At 41.7% G+C, this 26,498-nt stretch overlaps 1 long non-coding RNA gene across 1 annotated transcript in view; it reads left to right on the forward strand.

The window, feature by feature from the left end:
* The window catches only part of LOC131418897 (uncharacterized), a 44,578-nt gene extending 38,842 nt beyond the window's left edge, over nt 1-5,736 (forward strand). Inside the window, exon 4 of the long non-coding RNA XR_009223068.1 lies at nt 5,361-5,736. This is a non-coding gene — a long non-coding RNA (uncharacterized LOC131418897). The remainder of the gene's footprint in view (nt 1-5,360) is intronic.
* The last annotated feature ends 20,762 nt before the right edge of the window (nt 5,737-26,498 follow it).

A 26,498-nucleotide genomic window follows, 5' to 3' on the forward strand; every position in this document is an offset into this window, starting at 1 on the left:
CTGGTTTCAGGGTAGGCACAGCACCACAGCCTGCATCTTCTATCCTCCTGGCTTTAGGTGGAGGTAGTTGGGACACAGCTGAGCCATGTCAGAGTCAATCCTGAAAGATTTGGGGGAAGTATTGGGAGAGAGAGCCTCCGTTTTCACTGAGGTTGCTGACTGGGTAAAGTATAAGTTGAAAGCTGTGGTGGTCACCTTTGCTACCATGCAGGAAGAGTCAGAGTAAGAATATAGGCCACAGAGGAAAACTGAGCCAAAGTGACAGACCCCTGAGGACATAGGGTGTAGACTGGATCCAGCTATGCCTGAAGCCAGGACCTTGACCTTTCAGTTATGCTGGTCAGTACATTCCCTTTTATTCCTTTACCTCATTTGGGTTGAGTTTCTGTTAGTTCAACTAGTTTCTGTTAGCTCAACTCTTTTAGTTGCAACTAACAGAGTCCTAACAGATACTAAGTTTTTTTCTGCTTCCTACTCCTTGCTCAGACTACACTTACTCAGTTATTTGTACAGTGTCTTGCAATTGCCCCAAACTATTGTACCAGAGCTGAGATGCACTAACATTGTCCAAAATTCCGGCCTAGATGAAAACAAGAGGACTCACTCATACAGTTCTTCTCTGACTGGATGGGTTTACAGGCACCACTGGAATCCCCACCTGCGTCTTGGGTCTGTGGTAAGCCCCAGCTTTGCCCATTCATTCAGCAATCATTAATTCTGTGTCTGCCACATGCCACAGAATCATCTTCAACAGCTCATAGTCAAGCAGAGAGACTGGAATCAGTGCAAAGAAGTATGATAGGCATCGTACCACACCTGCCTCCACGGGGGACCCAAGGAGGGAGTGGCCAGTACTTATCTTATCAGGGTGAAGAAAGACCTCATGGAAGAGGTGATGCTTGAGCTGTATCTTCAAAGGTAAATAGAGGTTTTTCAGCTAAAAAAAGTGTGAGAAAGGCAGACCAGTCTAGCCTAGGACAGAAATGCCAACTGTGAACTATTATGAGTTCTGACTTAAAATCTATCACCTGCAGTACGGAGAAGGCAGTTTAGTCTTGCGTGTTTAGCACGTGCCTAACTGGTCTGCGATGCTGTCTAGAGCACAGAAAACTGTGGCCACACTTGTCCCCTCCTTTCTCCCTTTCCAAAATTCAGAAAATACGTATAAAAAGCTTTCTTTCTGGTAAGCAAGGCCATATAGATGCTAGAGTCAAGTGTGGTGGGTAGACTCAGCATTCCATGTCTAGTCACCAGCTTTGGGGGCGTGAGTCAGTTGTGGCGAGACAGCAGTATCGGTAGCAGCACCATCTGTCCTGTTTCCAGATCAAAGTCAGAATTGTATGCCGTCAAAATAAATTGTCCAGTGGTGGCCCCCTGACTTCCTCTTCAGTCCTTCCAATAGTTCTGTAAGCATTCTATTCCTTATACTAAATCCCTTTTGGTTGGAAATACCTAGAGTGGGTCCTGTTGTCTGCACTGAACTCTGACTGATACAATTCCCCACTGTGAGGTCCAGAAGGGCAAAGACCTGCTTATCTTGCTCTCCATTACATCCCCAATACCAAGCATGGGGTTTGGCAGTAGTAGGTTCTCAGTCAACAGTTTTTGAGTAAGTGCATTAAAAGTCGTAATATGTACATGGACGTACATATGTATATACAAGTAGTTACAACAATTCAAAAGATGCCATAAGGCTGTATGTGGTCAAGATCCACCTCACTAGGAATGAGTGCTGTGTCACCATAGGCTAGTGGTACTGTGGGCTGGAGTGTTCACGGAAGATTGATGGAGAAGTCTTGGTGGAAAGGAGCTAGATTCTGACAGATAAGCAGGAATTGGATAGGAAAAAAACAGAGTAGGACATTTTAGATATCAGTCATCAGTGCTCACATCACTGTGCTCTGAGGACTAATGTGTACTCACTCCTGAAATGAGGACTAAGTTCCCTTTGAAATGCATATGGACTTAAAAGTGAAGGGAAAAGGTCTTGGCGTGACGTTCTTGGGTTCTGCCAAACCCCAAGTGTTGTGTTTGGAGCCCTTCTCTGCCCCGTAGGCCGCAAGAATTCCCCTGTCCCCATCCCGTACCCACATCAAGCATGTTTCTGAACCTTCTGGGAAGCCACACACTGAGCAGTCAGATGTCTGATCCTGCTTCAGAGCAAGCAAGGCGAGATCTGAATTCAATCAGCAGAAATTTCCTCATTGGCTGACAGCCTCTGGTCCTCCTGAGCTCCAGGAGTGGGTGAAAGGTTTGGTGGACAAATCTCTCTTCATTGTATAGTGATTAGAAGGGAAACAATGTGATTGAGGACTTTTCTACCTGCCAGTCAAGCTGATCAGTGTCACCAGAAGGCCACTGGGCTTGTGAGCTCTCCTTTACATGGGAATCAACCCAACCAATGCCAGTCTCTTATTTCATGGTTTATCTATTAAAATAGGTCATTATTGCCTTTTAAAAATGGAGTATAAGGAACTCTTGGGATAAACGAACAAGGATTTACTGCACTTTGTAGCTCTGACATTAGATTGGCTGAAGATGATCAAATTAATCAGAGATGCAGCCTTATTATTATAAATGTAAGGGAGACAGCAAATGTCTACAGAAGCTTTGCAAAGCTACAAAATCTGTTCTCACGCTGCATTCAGGTTAATAAAAGGGGTGGATGGGTGAGGCAAGAGCTGTATGGCTTCTAAACATCTTGTAAGAAGGGACCTGAACACCTGAGAAGATGAAGACCTGAGAGCTGAGCTGCTGCTCTGAACACTCAGCCTTCACTTGACTGATGTGAGTCCTCTTTCCCCTATGTTTAAATGAAGTCAAGTTTGGGTACTAAGGGTTTAAAATTAGGAAAGCCCTAATTATAGGAGAGAAATATGGGAACCTACAACTGCTGTATTTGATATGCTCTGAGACCTTATTGCTTTGTTGTTTAACCTAATCCTCCATTATATTGAGCTGTTGGTCAAATTTCTTAATCTCCATAAACCTCAGTTTCTTCAACTGTAAAGTCCTTAGGGACTCTGTTGTGAGGATTAAATGAGAAAATCCACGTACATTGCTTAGCCCAGAGCCTGACACAGAGTAGATCCTCAGTAAGCATTAACCACAGTTCCTGTTATTATCAACATATATAAGGCCATCAGTTCAAAGAATTGTGGACAAATGAATCGCTGAACCGTGCTAGATTAGAGATCATAAATCTCGAGATGGCTCCTGGTCTCTGCCCTTGGCTTGTTGTGTAACCTCAGTCACTTGCGTAAGTACAGGGGTGGGGAGAGACAGGACTTGGCATGATAGCAGGTCATATGATAAGGACTTGGAGAGGGTGTGGTTGATCAGAAGCTCCACAGGACCTAGGTAGGTGGCTCAACTGACTGACTCAGTCTGAGGCTGCATAGGTTTGTAGGATCCATAATGAGGGAGGTGGTGGTTAGACTCACACGTTAGCGCCAGGCTTTGACAAGAACAGGGACAAACTAGAGGATGTTATGGGATGATGAATGTTCTCTGAACCACATCTCCCGAGGTCCAACGGAGCGAGTGGAGAGAGAGATTTGGGAAAGCGGGCAAGAGGGTAACTGACTCAAGCCTCCAGTAATTTGAGGGTTGTTCCAGGGTAAAAGCTAAGACCACTGGACAGAAGTTCTGGGGAGACATTTTCAGCTCTATTGCCAGTTGGGATGAGGGTGATAGAACCTGCTAGAAATTAGCAGTGGAATAGACTACCTTGCAATGCAGACTCTCTGGAACTGTTAAAGCTGGGCCGGCTGGTTCCCAGGGAAGCTGAGGAAGGTTCCTATTGAGGAGCACATGGAAGGGACTATTAGCACAGCCTTGTGGGAAGATTTTTCCCTAGGAAAAAGTCCTCAAGAAGGAGTAGACATTAGACAGACAAGGTTGGAGGAGTGGATTGAGAGAAAAAGAACAGAGAAGGAGACAGAACATGATGGGTGCTGGGAATTGCAAGTGGTTCGGTACAGCGGGGGCATATGTGTGACAGGGAGTGAATAGTGTGGAGAACAGAGAGATCTTTAAGGACTTTTTATGTTGCCTTGAGGAGACAGGACTTTATTCTGAGGGTTATGGGGAGCCACAGGAAGGCTTTAAGAAAGGGAGTGAGATGGCCAGATGGTGTAGAAAGTTAACTCTTACTCCATCGAGAGCTTAAATAAGGGAAGAAGAGAATCAGCGTTTTCTGAGAACCCACTGTGAAGTAGACACTTCAGGTAGAAGATAGCATCCCACACTCAAAACCACTCTCTAGATGGGTAATCATTTTATAGATGAGGAAATTAAGGATCAAAGAGGTTAAATGACTTTCTGAACATTGCCCAGTTATTAAGCGACTGAGCAAAGACTCAAAATCAAATGGGTCTGATTCCAAAGTCTGTGCTTTGTTTCACTTCAGTCAAAACAAAACAAATACGCTTATTGAAAATATACCCAAATCTCAAATCCTCAGAAGAATTTTTCTTATCTGTTTCATAAGACTGAGATAACAGCCAGGTGTGCCAGCCATGAGCCCTTCCCCTTTCAAGTGACCTGCTGCTATAAGACCTTTTTCCTTCTGGCTGGAGATAGTAAGACGAGGGCCATCTGACAATCTTTCCCAGAAATTTGGGATTGGAGTTCTGAGGGCAGCCAGTTTGTCTTTTTATGTAGCTGAGCACTTGGTTACTAAGGTGCAGCCACATCCCCCCGTGTGGACGGAGAAGCAGAGAAAACGACCTACAGAGAGACAAGAATGTAGCAGATGGATAAGCAGAGAGAGAGACACAGATACATTCGTGCCCAGGGCTTTCCAGTTCTTACAATTTGTTGGAATTTCCTGAGACCCCCTATGTCCTTATAACATATTCTTCTTTTGATTTGAGTTAGCTCGAGTTAACTTCTGTGAAAATGGAAAGAAATGGATTCACCCTAGTTCCTAAGCGAGGCTGAGGACAGGCGGTGAGAGAATGATGACTTGACTCCCCAGGGGGCTGAGAGTGGTGGGGAGCAGGTGTTGGGGGATGGAGCTCTGCGATGCCTTCTCATAACTCCCCAGAGAGTCACTAAACTCCTGAAATGCTGAGTGAGCCTAGGTTTCTTGTGGGAACTGAGAAGGGGGTGGGGCTCCATTGAGACAATGCACGCGGAGGCAGCGGGACAACAGCAAAGAGGAAAAGGAGGAATGAAGGCAGGAACATCGTGGGGAGGGGATGGACATGTCTCAAACCTCAGAAGTGGGGTTCAGGCCAAGTTTAACAAATCCAAGAGAGTAGGAAAGCAGACATCTGGTTTATAGTTAAAATCAGAGGCTTAACTGATATAATATTACAGAGTTCTATTTATTTTATTTTATTTTATTTTAATAGAAACAATGCACAAAGGTCTTCTTGTAAAATTCCAAGGTATAAATGTATGTGAAGCAAGACATGAAAGATCCCACTTTTTCCTCAAATGTTTAAGAGTGAAAATCCACGTGGAACCTGGCGACGCCATGAAGAGTCCAGTTGAAGGTGAAAAGTGTCCCAGGCCGTGGGAAGCAGGTGAGAGAAGAGAGCACAGCACTGTCCTTCCTCCCAGTGGATGTGGTAACAATGCCTGGGACAGGATTTGCTTTTAGACACCATCTAACAGGCATACATTAAGAATTATCTGTTATCTCGTAAGACTTTTTTGTTTGTTTTTTAAGAAGAAGGTACAGAGATTTCTTGTATAAGCCCCTGCCCACGCACCTGCATAGCTACCTTCATTATCAACATCCCCCACCGGATTTGTGACAATCGAACGTACATTGACACATCATAGTCACCCACAGTCCATAGTTCACATTAAGTTCATTCTTGGTGTTGTAGATTCTATGGGTTAGTACAAATGTATAATGACATGTATCCACCATTATAGTATCATACACAGTAGTTTCACTGCCCTAAAAATCCTCTGTGCTCCACGTATTCATTCCCTCCATCCCCTTTCCCAACCCACGGCAACCACTGATCTTTTTACAGTTTCCATAGTTTTGCCTTTTCCAGAATGTGGTATAGGTGGAATCATATCCTGGAGCAGGATTTTAAGCCTCCTTGACTCTTCCCCACAACAGGTACAGTAGAGAGAGCGGGGCCAGTTGGTGTCAAAGCTGTGGGTGCCCCTGAGACTACCAGGCACCCTGCTGATCTGCTCCCAGCCCCACCCAGGCCAGCCCCACCACAAGGAGCAGGCCGAAAGGTAATGGTCGCTTACTCCAAAACCCCACTTCATTGCCCTGCAACCCAGCCTTTCTCAACTGTTTTTGAACGAGTCACTGGGAAAAGGACCTTCACGAGATGAAATTTTTGTCTTTTGTCAACTATTCTGACACAGAGCTTTTCCACTTATTGAGAGTTTTGCTCAGCTTGAAGGGTTGGTTCATTGGGGCTTGTTAGGTGAACGCTGTGTTTGCCTTGGGGAATTCTTGGGCACCGGAGAGGAGTTAGCAACCAGCAGGTATAGCCAGAGTTTAATTTGTTTATTTATTGATTTAAAAATAAAAGTTAAAAAAAAAAAACCTGGTAAAAAATTAAGACAAACAGAAAAATTTTAGATAAAAAGTAAAAGCCTCTCTCTTTTCTTACATCCAATCCTACTACAGTGACCTGAATATTTGTCTTCCCCCAAAATTCATATGGTGAAATCTTAACCTCAAAAGATGATGGTATTAGGAGGTGGCCCTTGGGGTGATTAGATCATGAGGGCAGAGCCCTCATAATGGGATTAGCTCTCTTATAAAAGAGGCCCCAGAAAGATGGGACCCCCTTCCACCACGTGAGGACACAGCGAGAAGGTGCTGGCTATGAACCAAGAAGCGGGCTGTCACCAGAACTCTACCATGCAGCTGCATTGACCTTGGACTTCCCAGCCTCCAGAACTGTGAGGAATAAATTTCTGCTGTTTATAAGACACGCAATCTGTGGTATTTTGTTACAGCAGTCCAAACGGACTAAGACACCTACATTTACCAATTCTTTTGCTTTTTTGCTTGAGGAAGATTGGCCCTGAGCTAAACGTCTGTGCTAATCTTCATCTATTTTGTATGTGGGTCACCGCCACAGCATGGCTTGATGAGTGGCGTAGCTCCACGTCCAAGATCCGAACCCATGGACCCGGGCCGCCAAAGCAGAGCACGCCGAACGTAACCACTACCCCACCAGGCCAGCCCCTTTTTACCAGCTTTTAATTTGTCTTTTGACTTTGTTTATGATGCCAACCATATTTGCCATACAGAAGTTTATTTTTTAATTTGATATTTATTTTTTGTAGACATATTCATCAACCTTTTCCTTTTTGATGGCCTGACTATAATGCTCCATGCTGGGAGGAAGAACACAAAGAAGCCTTCAAAGAGAGAGACAGATAAAGCTCAGATACCAGTTCACTATTATGGTAACATTGGGTCACCTGAGATTTTTCTATAATCATAAGAAAGAGCAGTGTAAAGAAACTTCTTTTCTACATTGGTGTGGGGATGAGGGGATCTTACAATAAGGGATGGTGAAGAGTTCGGAGGAGGGAACACACCCAAATGCAGCCTGCCAAGAGAATAGGAGAATAGAGCCTAGGTTGGAAGTGAAGGAGGCAGCCTGCTCTCATGCTCCCAAGCTTGAATTTAGGGTGTGGAGATGGGTGTGGGTAAGTGAGCGCAGTAAGGAGGTAACTGCAGGTCTGGGATGACCACCTCCTCCGTTCTACTTTCTCTGGTAAGTTTTCCCTTCCACTCTTCTCTCTCCATCTCCATCCCCTTTTCTCTGTAGCTCAATCCTAGCCTGCACAACTCAAAAAACCCACATCCCATAGAAGATACTCTGCCCTTGGCCTGGGGTGAGTCCGGTTCTGAGGACCAGTGCCCACGGGGTCTTGGGGATGGAGGTTGATATTGCTGTGTCTCTTCCATGCTGGTCTTACTGGATGATGCTTCTCACTGAAATGCCCAGACAAGGAAGGAGGAATTTGAGAGAGATAGACGCTATGAGAAAGAGCCATTCGGAGCCCTGGCAAAATCCTGCATTTGATTCTTGCTCAGAAGTTGACTTCCCAGTTTGGGCTTTGCTTCGCATTTTTTCCTAGGTGTCTGACCCTTGGGCATTTTGCAGCTCAGCCTCACTTCTACTAGAGGAAAAGGAGAAGGTACATTACCAACCAAGCAACTTGCCACTTACTAACCACTCAAGATTTCGTGTGGCAACGAGCCAACGCTCATGTCTCAATTCAAGGTTTGGGATTATGTGTGAATTTGGGTTCAAACTAACAACTGAGAATAAAGGTGGGAATAGAAGTGGGAGAGGAGGAGAATGGTGGAGCTGGGCTGTGGTGGGCCTGGTGGATGGGCATTGAACAGAGGAGGCTGGGAGGCGACAGCCTGCCCTTGCCCTCCTCAGGGGCTGGAATCACACCTATTGTAGAAACAGGGTCCTCAAGAGAAGAGAGGCGTTAGTTCCTAAGAGTTAACTGGCAGAACTTGCGGGCAGCTTGTTATCCATGTTGGAAACAGGGGTTAAAAAGTAAAGGGGAAGGGGCCTGCCTGGTGGCATAGGGGTTAAGTGAGCACGCTCCTCTTCGGCAGCCCCGGGTTCGTGGGTTCGGATCCCAGGCGAGGACCATCACACTGCTTGTCAATGGCTGTGGTGGTGTCCCATATAAAGTAGAGGAAGGTGGGCACCGATGTTAGCTCAGGGCCAATCTTCAGCAGAAAAAAAGAGGAGGATTGGCATCGTATGTTAGCTCAGTTCTAATCTTCCTCACAAGAAAAAAAAAAAAAAGTAGGAGAGAAGCGAATGAGAGGAAATCCAGCGGTGCTGAAGAGGGCGGGAGGGCTCAGTGTGTCAGTCCCCGGGATTGTTGTGAATGCGGACTTGCTCCAAGCTGATTAAATGGAATTAACTCCACGGTCTGGGATCTTACAACCTCCTGTTGCTCTCATCTCTCCAAACCCTTGTTCTCCCTCTTCAGAGCCTCCAGGAACCCTGAGGAATTTATTAATGAGGTCCAATTACGGAAAATTTCAGGTTTTTAATCAACTTTGGATGCACAGCTGAAGGGTTCAGCTCACGGCCCCCCGCCCCTGAGAAAATGTACATTAAACAAGATTTCAGATGAACTACTCACTTGATTTCCCTGCTGTTTCCCCACGTCCAGCCGTCTCCCTGTTCCCAATCGTCTGTAGCATCTCCACCCCTCTCCCCCCATTTCCCCTCTGCCCTCCTCTTCCCACCCCCAGCTTTCACAGAGGGCAGTGGACTTCAGCTGCTCCCTTGTTTTAAAACCTGCAAGACAAACAGGGCGCTACAGACTGGTCGCTCCGGCTGGTTTCTGTCCAAGCCCTCCCCACCCTAATTTGTGGCTTTCATCTAGGTGTGCTGGAATGACTTTTCCGAGCCATTTCCACCCTCGTCGACTGCTAGCAAACAATCTTTGTTTCCTCTCTGAGGATATTTTTGAAGACAGATTAGAGGCTTGAAAAAACACTTGGAATAACTCTTTAAACAGGTTTTCCAAACACTGGTGGAAGGAAACAAAGGCGGTGGGTGGGAGCATCAGCCCTGAATAATGCTCTATTTCTCATCCTGTGTTTCCTCGGGCCCGCACAGCCCGGGTTCTCTGTGGCCTGTGGAAACTTTGCAAACTTCCGGGGCTTCTCTCTGCGGAGGCTGCTCCTCACCCTGGGAGAGACGGGCCCTCCACCAGCTGCTGTGGGAATGGCACATCTGGCATTCCGGCGGCCACTTCCTCTCCAGGGAAAAGCCTGGGCTCCACCCTCTGCAGTTTCACAAAGTGATGCTGGGGCTCCTGGGAACGGGCAGGAGTAGTTGTGAGCTCTTAACATCCCCTGGAGCTCCTGTGGGGCCTGCAGGCTTAGCTCAGCTGATTAAACATTCTTCATTTAGGGAAGACATTTAAAGGAACCACTGCATGTCATGGCCAGGTTTTCCATAGATGAAAATTCCACTTAACAAAGTGGGAAGCCCAGTTAAAAAAAAAAAAAAAAAAAAAGGCAGCAGCAGCTAGGCAGGCTGGAATATTGGTCTTCAGAGGTGGTATCTTCAACCCTACCTTTTAAATGAAGCTGTCCCCTTCCACGCTAGCTGGCAGGGACCTCTTTAATAAGCCAAGATTCTTTTGGTTGCAGGTGACTGGAAAGCAACTTGGTCTACGTGGACTGGACATGTGAGGGCATTTGTCAGCTCCTGAAATCAGTGTGGGCGTATAGCTAGGTCTCAGGAATGAGTGGGTGCCAGGGAGTGCTGGATCTGCCTTGTACTGGTTCTTGAGAGCTGATTGTTCAATCCTCAGGAATTTTGTGAGTTAGTAGTTAAACATAGCCTTTGCTAAAAATTAAGTTATATAAACTCTTGAGTAAAAATTATATTAAACACAGAGGTACTAAATTCTAAAAGCTTATCACTTCCTAATTATTTTATTGCATTTTGCTATTTATGCTCTTGAGATTCTTGATATCTATTCTATCTGTATGGTGGAAACACTATATCATGATATGCTGTGCTCATCCTTTTGCAACTCTGTTTCTCAGTGATGTTGTGTTAGAAGCTTGAAATTAGCACTCTGGACCCATTTAGCCATAGAAGTTTGCAAATGTTACAAATCAGGGCTTATCTATTGCTTTGTTGGTTGTCTAGAGTCTAGACTTAAGGAAGTGATGGAGAAAATGTTGATAATGAAAATTAAAAGTATGTCATGTTTGTGAATACATTGTGAATGGCATAAAAAAATGAGAAAATATTATTTTTGTTTTTGAATACTATTCTTTGCAATCTTTGATCTAGGAAGATTTGCAAATGGCCACTTACCTGGAATGGATGCGGGAACCCAGAGATACCAAGGGCCAACTAAAAGACTTGAGCATCCACAGATTTTGGTATCCATAGTGGGGTCCTGGACCCACTCCCTCATGGATACCCTATATACATAATATCACACCATTTTATATATATATTTTTTCTCATATATATACATATAAAATCTCATTTAATCCCTAAAACTAAATGCTTTTCTTAGACCTGCATTGCTTTTCTTGTAGGTGGCAGAGAAATTTGGTGGGTTATCTTGGTGCCCCTAAAATCCAAGCAAGTGTTCATCTATCTTCAAGGAGTCAGGCAGCAAGTTTGATGTGTGCATATTTGTTCTCCTTCAGAGCCTTTGGCCCATGGCCCTTATCATCGTTGTTTTCTACTGATGCTAGCAAGCAGATCTGGCCTTCTTTCCCAACCTGGGTCATGAGCAGAGGAGTTCATGAAGTTCTTGTTCAGACTCCTGATTACAGACGATGATTTCTGTAAACCTCCTTGAAGGTGAGCCACTTCTGCTGGGAAGGTGTCATTGCTCCTGTGGATTGGCAGAGCTGGTGGGGTGGGGTGGGCCAGGGCAACCGTACACAGGTCATGCAACCCGGGACTACTGAATGGGTCATTGAACCCATCACTCTGCCTCCACACTATTTCACTGAAACCATTTAAAGAGCAGCATATAAAAGGAAGAATTTTAAAAAACATAATTGTATTCAAGAATGCATTCCAATGCCTTATGTAAACCTTTCCTTCTGCACCGTAAGTTGATTTCTTCTTATTTAGTTTTCCAGACACATGCAAAAAAATCACTATTTTAGATACTGAAGCTTTCTAAAACTCCCTATCCATCTTCTCTTCTGAGCGAAACTTTTTTTTTTTTAACCTTTTAGATGTCTCCCACAATGATTTCAAGGCATCATTTTTCAGACGTTGGTTTTTTGTCTTTAAGACACAGGGCTTGCTCTAATTTTTCTAATATTTTAAAAAAGATTTGGCCTCAATGAAATCTTTTGTGCTATCTCTCGGAATCACTTCTCCCTTCTCTGAATTCTTTTAAAGCTTATGGTCAGTGCTATGTAATTTATTTGTTTCTATTTGTTTCCCATGTGGAGCTCTTTAATGGAGGGCAAAGATAATAACTTTTACTTCTCTGTCCCTTAACATCTGCTAAAGTGCTAGAAAAATAATTAACATTCAAAATGAACTTGTTTGTTTGTTAGCTGACAGCTATAAGAATTCTTCTTTCTAATGTCTAAACACTTCTGATTTGCTGCTTTTCATCTACTGACAATGAAAAAACTTGTTAGAATTGAGGACAAAGTACGGTAACTTAGCTCTGCGTAAGAGTCTGAAAGATCTCCTATGAATGAAATTTATGACTATTAGACATAAATATTTTAAATATCTATTTTTTCTACTCAGAAATACCCCCCCCCCGGCTCCACCTCTGTCCTTATTGTTTGATCATTACCATGTTTTGAGTTGGTTGAGGGTCTCAGTAAGCAATGTTACTATTATGGCCTTTCAAGCAAATTTATAAATTGTGTTTCAAAAAAAAATTTTAAACCTAGGGAACAGGGACTCCTTTTGACTTTTAGCTTTTGATGGATAAATGATTCGGCTGGATTTTTGATAAAGTTATGAAAAATCTAATGAAAATGTGATATTTATAATTGAAGGTATAATATTTTGTCTTCAAACAGTGAAAGGACTAAAGTGTTTGCCTTCTAAAAATAATCCAAACAAATCTATAAAGCATGGTAATACACTCAAATTTTTACAAGACAATTTTATATAAGAATTTTTTTCAACAAAACTCTATAACTAATAACTTAGTATTTGGTCTTTAACAAAGTGATAAAACCCATAATAGTATTTTCCTTTGTTTATAGATATAGGCTATGATGGGATTTGGAAAATCAACCTAAGTGTACTGAAGAGGGAGGGTTATAATTTCACTTAAATAAATCTTTCACACCCAGAGATTAGCATTTATGTGAGTTAATATTAGACTGGTTCTTATGGAAAACCCAAGTTGGCTTGGGTAGTGTGGGCACTGGATATAGACTTCTTCCATAGCAAGACCACTCCACTAGCATTTATTGAGTGCCTACCATGGGCGGTATTCCCACACAGACTCTCAACCAGTATTAACCAGATAAATCACTGCTTAGTTTCAAAGATCCAATCAAAATAGAGACATAAAGGATAAAATGGCCTTATACTCCCAAGCAAGTACTTATTGAATGTCTGCTCTGTGTCAAGAACTGTGGTGTTATCTTACCTTCTTGATTATGGATGGGCAAATTTAAGCTCAGAGAGGTTAAGATAATTTATTTAAAGCTGTGGTTTGTAGACAGGTCTAACTCCAAAGGCTGAGCTTTCCTTTCCCTCCCAATGCCTCCCATGTGGCTCAAACCAGTATTTCCTGCCCTGATAGGATCCCTCTCCCTTTTGTTGGGCTGGGGGTGGGGCTGTGATCTGGGAAAGGAGTGTCACCCACAAGTACATGGGATGGAGACAGAAGGTCTCAGACATCAGCCAAGGCTAAAATGCCTGTTGGATGGGAATTCTAGTGCCCTGACTTACAGGAATTTTGAGAGAATTGGCACTGGCATAGCAAGAAATGCTTTGAGCTCTTCAGATGAAAAGCTGTAGGTGAGTATACAGTGTAGCTATTAGAGACTGGCATGGAATTTTATATGAAGGAGAGTGCTTACTAATTATAAGATAGCTACTCATTTGCAGATGTTTTCTAGTTTAATCTCTCATTGGTGCTATTACAAGGGCTAGAAAAGCACCCAACGTTTTATGACCAAGTCTCAAAAACTAAGTTTACATGTCCTGGATAGATCTATCTGCTTATAAAAATAATAATACTAATTATAATAAATCTTGTTTACACATTCTCTTTGCTTGAATGTCTTCAGAGTCTCTGCAAACTTTTAGCCTTTAGAGCTGTGTTTGTTCATTGGCCTCTGACTTATCTGAGCATCTGAGGACATGTTAGCAATAGTAAAAACTGGCAGGACCGCAGAATTAGTTAGGCATCATCTCCATTTGGAGCCTACCTGTTGGGGAGGAGGAGAGGAAAAAGCGGAATATTTTTTTTATGTAGCCTGGATGGCCACAAATCTTCTAACTCCTTTTATCTTCTTAGCCAATCCTGGACCAGCCCTGGAGGTTATTATTATAAAGTCCCCCCAAGTTAATATTTCCCTTTGTCTATTGTTTATTTTTAAATGACCCAGGCAGTGGCTCAGAAAGGAATGCAATTCCCATAAAACTTTTTCCCACATTAAACAATTAAAAATTATTTGGGGGAAAAAGAGAGAGAGAAAGCAAGAGAAGGAACTTAGAGTCTTGGAAAAACTTTTACAGAAATTTTGTTGGTATTTTTCTTTTGTGGCTTTAAATAGAAAGCCAAGGACAGGTTAAGTGCTATGGCCAAGGTTATCAAGTAGATGAGAGCTGCTAAATAGGGACGGATATAGACTGACTAAGTCATGATATGCAAGAGGACCTGATTTGTTAAAACCACATTTTGAAACTCTTTATTCTGGGACCTTGGCTTCAAAGAGTATCCACCGATACTAACTGTCATCCTCTTTCTCCCAGCTGTTTCCACTTCCTCTCCTTATAATTCTCACTTTCCTTATTCAAAAATGTAGCCAGTGGGCTCCGCAGTCACCTCCCCAGCCTCATCCATGCTGTGTTAAGTAAGGTAAGGATGGCTGCTGTAATAAACTTACCCCTACTTGTATAGTATTGGCTTGAACACAATAGACTTGTGTTTTCTTGCTGATGGAAAGTCTAAAATAGATGATTGGTAGAGTTCCATCCTCCAAACAGTGTTGCAGGAACCTGAGCTCCTTCATGTTGTGGCTTCACCATCTTCAACAGGTGGCTTCCAAAGTCAACCTGGACTTGAGCACCCAGCCTCCAGATGGGAAAATAGCATGGAGGAACACAGGTAGAAGGTTTTTATGCACCTGATCTGGGGGTGGCCCACATCATTTTGTTCATGTTAGTTTGGCTAGAACTCGGTCCCATGGCCACAATTAACTGCAAGGGAAAATGTAGGGGTTGCATGTCCAGGGAGAAGAAATGGGATTGTTATCTGAGCAGATGGCCTGGTTTGGGCACTTTCTCCAGCTTTGGTTTCTGTGGTTCCTTTTCCTTTCATCAGTTCTTCAGGGACACCTTTCCTGCTTCTCTGCTTATGTCTTCTCTGTAGAGAGTACAATCAACTTTCCTTAATTTACTTTTCCTTTTAATTAATTAATTTAAAAAATTGTGGTAAAACATACTTAACATAAAAGTTCCCACCTTAATCGTTTTTAAGTATACAGTTCAGCAGCACTAGGCACATTCACATTGTTGTACAACCATCACCACCATCCATTTCCAGAACATTTTTCATTTGGAAAAACCAAAACTCTGTACTCATTAAACAATAACTGCCCATTCCCCCCTCCTCCCAGTCCCTGGCAACCACTGTTCTCCTTTCCATCTCTATGAATTGATCTTTTTTGTCTTAACATTCCACAAAACATCACATTGGTCCACCACATTGATGACATTATGTTGACTGAATCTGATAAATAGGAGGCAGAAAGTATTTTATTTTTCTCCACCTTTATTGAGCTATAATTGACATATATTGTGGAAGTTTAAGATGTACAGGCCCACTTTCTGTGGGAGCCCCTTGGCACCCATCATTCCCTCCTCCCTGGAGTGCTGCAGCTACGGGGACCTGGATTCCCCCTTTTCAAGCTTCTCTCATTGTATGTACCTTACACTTCACAGGAGAACAAATAAGCTCCCTGTCCTCTCACCTGAGCCTCCTCAGTGCTCAGCTCTCCTCTTTCCCTGGGTATCCCCCACTTACCTTCTCCTAAGACCCTTCTGGTCTGACCTCCAATGCTCTGTGTACTTTTTGCCACATTCATACCCAATTTAGTTGATCCTTCTGCCCCATCCCCCCAAATCCCTTCCTCAAACTCGGGGTACCTCCTCCCATTTAACTTGTCAATCTCCAATTACTCTAAATGGGCTTTAGGCTGATGCTCTCCTTACTCTAGATGAAACATAAGCCTCTGTCTGTGGTCTCCCAAACTCTCTGTGGGCCGTCTTGCTCTAGTTCTCGGTCCTCAACCACCATTTAGGTAATACCACTTGCACTTGCATATCCTTTCGAGCTGACAGAGCAATTTCTTAGACACTATCATATGAATCCCATAAACAATCTGAAAGATAAGCATCGTTAATGCTGTTTCATCTGTGTGGAAACAAACCCGGGTGAAAAGTGATTTTCCCAAGGTCACACAGAATATACAGGATGAAGACTTTAGCTCAAGTTTATACAAAATAAAAGCTTAAGCTCAAAGCTCATCACTCCTTTGAGTTTCTTGTAGCTCTCATTTTTTTTTCACGTAAACTGTCTGCTGCAAGTACTTATTCCTGCTGTCTCCATTTTCCCACTGCTCCAGTCTCTTACCTCCTCTATTGTCTCTGGCCAAAAACTTAGAACTCCTTCATGCCCTGCCTTCATATCTTTCGACTCAAGACATCGCAGAATGGAATGGAATGCCCCTGGAAGGAGCATATGCTGCATAGCTGAAACTCTGAAATGGTGAAAAACGTTTGTCGACTGGTTATTTATTTATTTAGTTAGTTTATTCTAATGTAGGAAAAGTAATGTATGTGCAGAATGTGGGACTATAGACATCAAACAAATAAATAAAAGAGATTAATCCACTACTGAGCCAATAGTTTTTCAGTCCTAGCTAGGTAAAATTTTGTTTGGAGTTGTGAATGATGTAAAGAATGAACGAGAATCCCTGCTCTCAAGGAACCTTATGGTAGCAGGAGAGATAAGACTAAGATCCAGATAATGATGACAAAACATGGGAAATGAGAGTACCGACAGGAAGCACAAAGTTCACCTGTTACTTTAGATGATGGCTAACAAGAATATACTCAGTTGGAGAGGCTGAAGGTTGAGCTAATGAAGGAAGTGAAAATTAGAACTGGTCTTTACATTAATTAATATACCTATTAACTTGACAATCTAAGCCCCGACTACTGGCCCGCTGCTTGATATGTGTCAAAGAACATGATACATGCAGTCCCTGTCTACAGGGAACTCATTGTCCAGTAAGGAAGAAAGCCACTCCACTGATGGCTACACATATAAGTATTTAAGGGCAGTAGGGATAAGTGTTATGAAGGAAAAGTACAAAATGTATGAGAGTATACAACAGGGAGATATGAGAGGGTTTGTACCAGAAGGACAGGATTTGAATATACTGAGAGTGGCTAGAAGGAGATACGTAGGTGGAAGGAAGAAATCATGGAACTACATAATAAAACAGTGTAAGGTGGGGTGAAAGGGAAGGTAGGAACAGTATTAGGACCAGCCCCCTAAGGGCCTCCTCAGATGTCACAGATCTGAACTTCATTTGTTAGAAAATGAGGAAGCCCACAAAAGTTGAGGTGATCAAGGGGAGCACTTGTGACCCAGACCAGAACGAGGCCACATGAGAGTGAACTACATAGACCTTGTTTTTGTACCTCAAACCACCTGGGTACATGTGAGAGGCAAGACAAGACAAGATCAGCAGTAGAGCAGATGGACTCATGGTACCTTTCCATGGAAATCCTTTCTGCCGTTCAAGACTGAAAGTCTTGGTCTGTTTGCTCATCTCACAGTGTGACAGGCAAGAGGCAGGAGCTTAGAAAGTGGGTCAGGAAAGAGTGGGGAGGAAAATATTTTCATATCCCTATGAAATTGCAGATGAAAGGTCAGTGCTTCCTAGCACATCCCAAGAAAGTGCAAGAAAACAGCCAAGAGGAACACTGTTTTTTCTTGTGCAGCTTGGACAGGGCAAAAATAAGACCTTTCTCTGGATCCTGAGAGTTTTCCTTTCTTTGTCCTCCTCAGGTAGAGCGGTTTAGCTGGGCCCACCCTGGCTCTGTTCTGCCACAACTCATGCAGCAGTTTCAAAGTGAGGCTATTTACCAAGTGCAGAGGGGCATGTCCCACCAGAGGAAACATCACCAAGTCTCCCTGTATGGTTCCTCCTGAACATCTTCTTTAGCAACGTTACACCTGGCACACAGACCCTGCCTGCTACTCACTGCATTCTTTACAAACCCAAACACACTGGTGGGCAGAACGGTAAGAGGACTGGCCACCGTCCAGACAGTAAACAATAGAGGCAATTATTATGCAGCCATTAATCTTGTCAATTATATATTAACCCAGGCTGTGTGTAAACAGAAGCACTATCCACTTCCATTTTTTCCCTTCTCCTTCTTGGCCTTTTCCCCCAGAAAATAAAAAGGGACTGCATTCTACCATGTTCTCAACATCATCACTGCTTCTACTTTTCCATTTATGGACACCAATCATACCAATATGAGAATTCCTTTAACATGAGTATTGATTTTATCTTTCATTTTTTTGTGGTTTCTAATACAGATGACACTCTAGTGGGTGCACAGGAAGCTGATTTTTCTGCTTTCTATAAATCTATGGTTCCTTTTCCACTTGACCTCCCCAGTCAAAGGATCATATTAATATAAAATATCATCCTGATTAGGTAATACAATGATCAATAACACAAGTGTATTATATATTTTGAAATCTCTTTCTAGTATGCATGTTTATAAGTAACTATTTCCCAAAGACACCCAAGCATATCTTTGGCCATTTGAAAACCAATAGCAGTTGTCTTTGTGGTCAAAGTTGATTAAAAAAGAAGTGAGGAACAGTTCCGGAAGCAATTATACATAGCAGATGGTAAAGTGGGCAGACTTTCTCTTCAGCGCCTCCAGCCTTTCTTTTTCCTTTGTTCACGCACCGTTCAGTGCCCTTGACCTCTCCTTTCCCTCCTCTTTTGCCAAAACCAGCTCTAGGAAATGACCCATGTCAGTCATTTATCCCTTTATGTGCATTAGTGAGTCCAGAGAATGCTCAGCCCTGCTGTGTTTACTCTGAAAACCTTATCTTTAATTATGGAATGAAAGGAATTTCAGGTATCAAATCACAACTCAAAGTTCAAGTTTTCAAGTTCTATTCACACAGAGGTGAGGAAAAATCCATTTCTTACTGGAAGGAGGGCAGTTTTTAGCAGGCTCCCTTCCCAGACTCTAGAGGTGACTGATCTCTGCTCTCCTTCTTTGTGGAGCCATGCTCAGAGGAGAGGGTATGGAGGCTGGTGTGGGCAGGACAAACAGCACAGAGAGATTTCTAAAACATTGCTTGATAAGCTGTTTGAGACTTATTCCAGCGAACCCTAATAAGTGTCAGGAATAAGAGGATACCTGGAACAGGAATGTGAAAGAGATCTGTCAAAACAGGGCATTGACCCTCTTCTTCCTTGGGATATAGCAGGAAATTCCCCAGGAGGCTTCAATGTTCAGGGAGCCCTGCTACCTCATTTTGGGAGGGAGGAACCTGGAGTGAGGTCTTGCTTGCTTAAATTAAGTTAGCCCATTATTTCCAGGGAGTTGGGGACATTTTCATGTTGCTGATGAACCTGTAAGCTCCTTTTCTCGGATTGGTTCATGCGTACAGGGTAATATAATGTATTCACTAGAAAAGGTCCAGACTTGATATTTCATCTTGGTTCTGTCTCTAGATATAGGCTGAGGCGTTTATTCTGGAGCTCAATTTTGGTAAAATGGAGTTGACCAGTCAATCATTGAGGTTCCTCCTAGCTCCAAAAAGCTGAGATCTGTGAGATCCATGAAGTAAAATTAATTGGTGCAACTCGATATAATGCTGTTATAGCCAAAATGCTTAGGGTCAGAGTGCTGGTAAAAGGTTAAAAGCCAAGAGTGCAGGGGACAGTGGTCATTTTCCACGGATTGTTGCCTCCCAAACTGGAGTGATTCTAGGGCCATGGGAAGAAACAGAAGCTGCTGGTGGCAAATCAATGCTCTCTGCGTCTCAATAAGATTGTTCAGGGAAATATGCCTACAAAGGGTGGGAAGGAACAGACTGAGTCTGGGAGAGTTAAGGGAGAGGCCAGATTCTCCTAATGACAGTGGTTTGAGCTGATAAACAGCACAACCTCTTCTTTGGTGAAATGATTAAATTGAGCCACGGGAGAGTTTCCTTCATTGAAAACCAAGTCACAAGTCGGCAACTATAGGACAATCAAGGAGTGTTTATCTCACAACTGACTGACTGTTTCAAGATCAAGAGTACTCTTAGCAGCCCAGATCTTCAGGTTAAAGGTATCCAGTAAATAAATGGAAGGACAATAGAGAGAAATTTAGAGAAAGCTGATGATTTCAGAGTTTTTAAGGATTTCTATTTTGACAGAGTGTTTCTGTCTTCAATGCCATTGTGGGCACTTTCGTCAGAAGCTCATCTGGTTGAAGAATGATGTTAATGAAGCCAAAGTCCAGGGTGAGCCCCATGGGCCAGTCATCTCTAGTTCAGTAGTAATTGACCATATCTCTTGTGTCCTTAGTACTTGGCCAGGAAAGACAGAACAAAAGAGAAGACACACTCAGAGCCCTGGAGGAATGTAGAATTTAGCAGAGAATACAAAAACACACTTAGAGTGGATAACAAACTTGGATGTCTTTTAACCTTGCAGCTAAAGACTGTGTCACCAGCACTGACATGCTGTCTCAGGAATGGGAATCACGAGAGAGACTGAATGAGTTAGTCGGACCAGGGTAAATTCATCATCACTCCAGAGCTCGTGTACTTGGAAGGGTTTGGTGGCATCATTCCATACATGAAGACGCATGTATTTTCTAGCTGGAATGTTGATGGCTATTTCTTTTCTCATTCATAAATATAAGGATTTCGTGATGAAATGATTCTAGCAACTGGATTCAATTTCCTCCAACTTCTAAAATGAGCAAAGTAAAGATGAGAAATGTATTCTATGATATGTAGGTGATAGAAATCTGTTAATCTGCCAATATTTATTGAAAATCTATTCTGTGGATGGCCCTATGCCAGTTTGTGAATTGCTTTTACACTCCCTACTCATAATCCTATGGGATTGATGAGCCATGTGTTTTGATCCTCAGACAGGCTCTGCCCAGGGGCTGAAGCATAGAGTTTTATTGGCTCTTCAAGCAAAAGCTGGTTTTAGAAGCTGGATGATTGATGGGAACTTGCAGACCCTCTCATTCCACCCTTGCGTGCAGGCAGGTCTGTTCCTTTTGCAGACCTGGCACGGTGTAAACTCATCGAATATGAAATGTGCCAGTGTTGTTCTTGTGGTTAGCAGTTCTGGAAGGTTTAACTGTATTTGGGATTTCTCCTGCTGCTCCCTGCTTAGTCTCAATGAGTTTTCTTCCCTTTAATCTTTATAGAAGAACCCTTGTAAAAAAAAAAAAAAAGAAAAAGTAAACAAAGAAAAAGAAAACCTTTCTTTTCACAGTCAGTTTGAAAAATATTAAGTTAATACTTAGCAAGTTCTTTAAAAAAATTTTGACCAAGTTGCACTTATTCCAAGAATTCTAAGTCAATTTACATAAATTACCACATTAACCAAATAAAGAAGAAAAATTATATGATCATATGAATAAATGTGGGGGAAAATTTTATAAAAAATAGCATCCATTCTTTTCTTCCTAGGAAACTAGGAATAGAAGGGAAGTCCTTAATTTGATAAACAGTATGTACAAAAACCTATGGCAAACATCATGCTTTGTGGGGAACCATTAAGTGTCTTGGTCAGGGTCCTCAGAAGCAGAGATTGAGAAAGGGAATCTTGAGGGAGAGCTCTCAGGTGAAGCCTGTAAGAACGGGAAGGAAGGAGGATAGGGCAGGGGAAAGGTTAGGCAAAGATGTGGATTCAGCTGAAGCTAGCCTTAGCTGATCCCACAGGGAACTCGGAAACGTGAGTAGTACCACAGAGTTATCCCATGTTGAGGTAAGGGGGGCAGGTCTTTTTGATATCCCATATCTGTTAGTCGTTGGCTGCAGGCCCTGCTCAGGGGCAAGCCATAACCTCCCACATATTCTGTGTCCAAGTGGCTGCCACTGGCAGTAGAGTATAGCTGTGAGCTGATCGCAGCCCTTGCCTCCTCAAGCCAGTGGGAGAAAGTGCATCAGCCCAGTAATGGGGGTCTGGGTGAGGCACCAACAGAGTCTGCTAGATTGAGTTTTTTATATTAAAAATATTCCTTCACCCAAAGCTAGGAAAACCATCATTTTAGCCATTTCCGGGGATCTGTCTGGCTTCATATTCCAAATTTTTATCTAGTATCATCTTTCTTCTGCCTGAAGAACTTCCTTTAACAATTTTTGTAGCGTAGGTCTGCTAGTAACAAATTCTCTCAGTTTTTACTTGTTGGAAAAAGCCTTTATTTCTCTTTCGTTTTTGAAATATGTTTTCTCTGGGCATAAATTCTGGGTTAATAGTTTTTTTTTTCCTTCAGCATTTTAAAGGTATCATTCTACTGTCTTCTGGCTTGTATAGTTTCAGATGAGAAGCCTACTGTTGTCCTTAGCTTGTTCCTATGTATGTAATATTTCCTTTTTCTTTGACTGTCTTCAAGATTTTCTCTTTATCTTTAGTTTTAAGCCACTTGACTCTGATGGGTCTAGATGTGTGTGGGTGGTGTGCATTTCATTTTTATCCCTCCTCTTCTTTCTCCTTCTTTACTTTGTTATTTAATCTGTGTGTGTGTGGGGGGGGCTCCTCTGAGCTTCTTGGACCTGCAGCTTAATATATTTCATTATTTGGGGGGAAATTCTCAGCCTTTGTCTTTTCAAATATCTCTTCTCCCCTACACATGTGAGACCCACAGTTCTGATGGCTCTGTTTAGTTTTCGTTTTTCTTCACTCTTTCCCTTTTTGTCTTTCAGTTGGGTAATTTCTTTTTTTATTATTGAAATATAATTGACATACAACATTATATTAGTTTCAGGTGTACAACATAATGATTTGATCTTTGTATATATTGTGAAATGATCACCACAATAAGTCCAGCTAACATTCTTCATCATACATAGTTACAGAATTTTTTTTCTGGTGATGAGAACTTTTAAGATCTACTCTCTTAGCAACTTGCAAATATAAAATACAGTATTACTAACTATAGTCATGATACTACACATTACATCCTCATGACTTATTTATTTTATAACTTAAAGTTTGTGCCTTTTGACCCCCTTCAACTCATTTTGCCTACTCCTCATATCCCCTGCTTCTGGGAGCCACCAATCTGTTCACTGTATCTATGGGCTTGTTTGTTTGTTTTTTTTAAATTTCACATGTAAGTAAGATCATACAGTATTTGTCTTTCTCTGTGTGACTTATTTCACTTAGTGTAATACCCTCAAGTTCCATCCATGTTGTTACAAATGGCAAGATTTCGTTCTTTTTTATGGCTGAATAATATTCCATTGTATAAGTTTGGTTAATTTCTATTGACCTATTTTCAAGTTCACTGATTTTTTTTTAACTTATTTTTTCCCCTTGTCTTGTTGAGTCTATTGATCAACCAGTTGAAGTCATTCTTTATTTCTTTTTTTTTTTTAGCATTTTCATTTTTTTCTTTATAGTATTCATCACTCTGCTAAAATTTTCCATCTGGTTTTGCATGCTGTTCACCTTTTCTACTAAAGCCTTTAAGATAGTGCTCAGTTGTTTTAAATTCCCTCTCTCATAGTTCTAACATCTGGTTCATCTCTGAGTCTTTTCTGTTGGCTGCTTTGTCTTTTGAAAATGAGCTGTTTTTCCTTGACTTTTTGTATATCTTCTAATTTTTGATTGATTGCCTGGTCTAATGTGTAGAACAGTAGAGACTAAGGTAAATGATTTTTATGCCTAGAAATGGACATGTCTCTTCTTCTACTAGGCCATTAGTGGGAGAAGAGGGTGGAAGTGTTGAGTCAGTCTTAATTAGGAGTCAAACTGTTTGTTTTTTATTGTTTCTATAGTTACCTTCAGTATATCACTGGCTTCAGATTCCTCTAATAGGATGGAGGTTTTTTCAGTGTTCTTGTGTCATCTTCAGCTTTGAGCCTTTCCTGTGCTCCTGTGCCTCAGAGGTTTTTCTCTGTGGTCCTGACCCTTATCCAGCAGTAGACTACTGTTTCTTGTTACTTGGTACTTGCTGGCCCAGGGTTTCTCTGTTGTCCTGGTTCAATTTTTATCTTAGGGACCCTGTGTCCTTGTATCTTGAGAAGTCATTTAAAAAGGCTTTCTGGGTGGAAAATATGTCCAAACTGATTCAACAAGTGAAGCCTTGGGCACTAAAGCCACAGAAGACTCAAGCATTAGCATTGGGGTGAGATCAACAAAAGAATTTCTTAAATAGCCAAAGAGTGCTTCTGTCCTTCAGTTGTTCATTCTGCTCTCGTATAAATGTGAAGAAACAGTCTGGGGCAACACTGCACAACTCCAGGGGAGACTTTCACACAGAAAATAATACAAACGGTACTTCTGGGGTTGTGCACCCAGGGGTCCTGGGTGAAAGCATATCCTAGACCAATGTTGGGACTTTTGGGAAGTTGCTTGGTGGTTGTAGTGCACAGGGACATTTCTGGATATTCAATAGACCCTGGCCAATAGACTTCCCATTTTCTTGGAGAGGTAGGAAATGGTAGTTGATAGTGAGATGGGCAAAAAGAAGTACTGGACAACTTTCACGTTGTTGCTGAGGTCTTCTACCCTGTGAATCAATATGCTGTACCCAGGGAGAGCTCTTTCGTCTTTCTTTCAATTGCTTTATGACCCAGAATGAGAGAGGAAAGCGTAGGGGAAAAATACTACCTCTGCTTGCCTATTTATGTAATAGGAGCTATTTTACTTTTTTCAGAGCTGTGTTGTGATGTGATTAATATTACATTTTTTAGTGCTTTTTTATAATAGGAAAACACTGGAAGCAGCCTAAATGTTCAACAATAGAGGGTTAGTTAGAAATGTAATGTTTTGTACCTATTAATATTTATGAAGAATTTTTAATAATATGGGAAAGTACTGCTAGTTTAAGTCTAAGTGAAAAAAGCAAGTTTAAAAAAGTGTACATAGAGTTGTTTCTTAACTATGTAAAAATATAAAGTTTATGTAAGAAAAAGGCTGGAATGGAATCTACCCAAAAAATTAAAGTCATTAATTCTAGGTAGTGAGATTATGAGTGATTCCCATATTTATTTTCTTAATTTCCCAGATTTTCTTTAATGAGCAAATACTACTTTTAATATCAGAAAAAGAGAAAATATAATAATGTAAATGTGACTTTTTAAAAAAAATTTTTTGTTTATTGCAGTAACATTTGTTTATAACATGGTATAAATTTCAGGTGTACATCATTATACTTCTATTTCTGCATAGATTACATCATGTTCACCACCAAAATACTAATTACAACCCATCACTACACACATGTGCCGAATTATCCCTTTCGCCCTCCTCCCTCCCCCCTTCCCCTCTGGTAACCACCAATCCAATCTCTGTCTCTATGTGTTTGTTTATTGTTGTTATTATCTACTACTTAATGAAGGAAATCATACGGTATTTGACCTTCTCCCTCTGACTTATTTCACTTTGCATAATACCCTCAATGTCCATCCATGTTGTCACAAATGGCTGGATTTCATCGTTTCTTATGGGTGAGTAGTATTCCTTTGTGTATATATACCACATCTTCTTTATCCATTCGTCCCTTGATGGGCACTTAGGTTGCTTCCAAGTCTTGGCTATTGTGAATAACGCTGCAATGAACACAGGGGTGCATGTATCTTTACGCATTGGTGTTTTCAAGTTCTTTGGATAAATACCCAGCAGTGGAATAGCTGGATCATATGGTAGTTGTATCCTTGATTTTTTGAGGAATCTCCATACTGTTTTCCATAGTGGCTGCACCAGTTTGCACTCCCACCAGCAGTGTATGAGAGTTCCCTTCTCTCCATATCCTCTCCAACACGTTGTTTCCGTAACAGTTACTAAGGACTAGAAGAAGTGGCATTATTTCTTATTTAGTGATTATCTTCATGTGAAAGCTCTTAATTTTTGTACAAGTATTGAGAAAAAGCATACTACTTTTGTTTCAAATGTTTTCATAGCTACTTAACGTAATGATATTAGCCACATGATTCTTCAATTCTGGATCCTGTTGTTATATTCAAAGTACACTATTTCTACCATTTACATATGCACAGAAGGAAATAAATGCTTTCTATGTTAATATATATTTTCCCCTCTCTTTTTTAGTTAGAGGCCAAATCTGTGTGATTTAAATGATATTATGTTTTTGTTTTTAATGTTTTCAGCATTAGGAAGCTCTTCTTTCCATCCAAACTAAATCCCTTCAATTCTTTATTGGGTGGAAAAGCAGAAGAGCTAAGCACCATTTTTGTTTAACAAGTTTCCCAAATGGGAAAATGTTTCAGTGAGTCTCAAACAAAATTAAAAGAGATTTCTTTTAATTTTGGAGACACATTATCACCAGTAGATGTGGAAGCATCTTTTATCCTTAGGAAAACATCTGAAAGCAATTGACACAGTCTGACCTGCAGGAGCTCCTCAACAAATATTGTTACTATTGTTGATATTGTTATTTTTTTATTACTACTAAATCATTGTGTCTATAGACCATAACCATGTCCTGTAGTAGATATGATTTGGGCAGCCCGTCTGTTGCAAGAAACAGATCAAGGGTGTCTACCTTACTTTTTTTTAATCA

Source organism: Diceros bicornis, chromosome 20, assembly GCF_020826845.1.
Source record: "Diceros bicornis minor isolate mBicDic1 chromosome 20, mDicBic1.mat.cur, whole genome shotgun sequence".
Taxonomy (NCBI): Eukaryota; Metazoa; Chordata; class Mammalia; order Perissodactyla; family Rhinocerotidae; genus Diceros; species Diceros bicornis.